The sequence below is a fragment of the Juglans regia genome, unplaced genomic scaffold (assembly GCF_001411555.2).
Source record: "Juglans regia cultivar Chandler unplaced genomic scaffold, Walnut 2.0 Scaffold_893, whole genome shotgun sequence".
In the NCBI taxonomy this organism is placed as follows: Eukaryota; Viridiplantae; Streptophyta; class Magnoliopsida; order Fagales; family Juglandaceae; genus Juglans; species Juglans regia.
In genome coordinates this window covers 1-1,140 of record NW_023363910.1, presented here as the reverse complement: position 1 = coordinate 1,140, position 1,140 = coordinate 1, and the positions used below count along the sequence as shown (strand labels likewise).

General features: G+C 49.2%; 3 non-coding genes across 3 annotated transcripts; all 3 read right to left on the bottom strand.

The window, feature by feature from the left end:
• Window positions 1-165: 165 nt before the first annotated feature.
• LOC118347495 lies at window positions 166-284 on the bottom strand. The gene has a single exon (XR_004800703.1). It is a non-coding gene; the product is annotated as a 5S ribosomal RNA (ribosomal RNA).
• Window positions 285-473: 189 nt separating this feature from the next.
• LOC118347496 lies at window positions 474-591 on the bottom strand. The gene has a single exon (XR_004800704.1). It is a non-coding gene; the product is annotated as a 5S ribosomal RNA (ribosomal RNA).
• A 189-nt stretch (window positions 592-780) lies between these two features.
• On the bottom strand, window positions 781-899 carry LOC118347497. The gene has a single exon (XR_004800705.1). It is a non-coding gene; the product is annotated as a 5S ribosomal RNA (ribosomal RNA).
• Window positions 900-1,140: the final 241 nt, after the last annotated feature.

The window sequence follows — 1,140 nt, the reverse complement described above, 5'->3', positions numbered from 1 at the left end:
TATAATCCTTGAGCGACATACTAGCGTCCTTCCGATCCAAATCCAAACGGAGAACTGATCCAAACCCATTGCTACGCGATGGGCAGGGCGAGATTTTCTCAAAAATCCACCCCCGAGTGGTCCTTCTTGTCAATTTATCTCGCAAGGCGGAGAAAACAAAATCGAGGGGTGCAACACGAGGACTTCCCAGGAGGTCACCCATCCTAGTACTACTCTCGCCCAAGCACGCTTAACTGCGGAGTTCTGATGGGATCCGGTGCATTAGTGCTGGTATGATCGCACCCATCAAACTAATTACTTAAAATTCATATAATCCTTGAGCGACATACTAGCGTCCTTCCGATCCCAATCCAAACGGAGATCCGATCCAAACCCATGGCTACGCGATGGGCAGGGCGAGATTTTCCCAAAAATCCACTCCCGAGTGCTCCTTCTTGTCAATTTATCTCGCAAGGCGGAAAAAACAAAAACGAGGGGTGCAACACGAGGACTTCCCAGGAGGTCACCATCCTAGTACTACTCTCGCCCAAGCACGCTTAACTGCGGAGTTCTGATGGGATCCGGTGCATTAGTGCTGGTATGATCGCACCCATCAAACTAATTACTTAAAATTCATATAATCCTTGACCGACATACTAGCGTCCTTCCGATCCCAATCCAAACGGAGATCTGATCCAAACCCATGGCTACGCGGTGGGCAGGGCGAGATTTTCCCAAAAATCCACTCCCGAGTGCTCCTTCTTGTCAATTTATCTCGCAAGGCGGAAAAAACAAAAACGAGGGGTGCAACACGAGGACTTCCCAGGAGGTCACCCATCCTAGTACTACTCTCGACCAAGCACGCTTAACTGCGGAGTTCTAATGGGATCCGGTGCATTAGTGCTGGTATGATCGCGCCCATCAAACTAATTATTTAAAATTCATATAATCCTAGTGCGACGTACTAGCGTCTTTCCGATCCAAATGCGAACCGGCGATCTGATCAAAACCCATAGCTACGCGATCGGCAGGGCGCGATTTTCCTAAAAATCCACTCCCGAGTGGTCCTTATTGTCAATTCCTCTCGCAAGGCGGAAAAAACAAAAACGAGGGGTGCAACACGAGGACTTCGCAGGAGGTCACCCACCCTAGTACTACTCT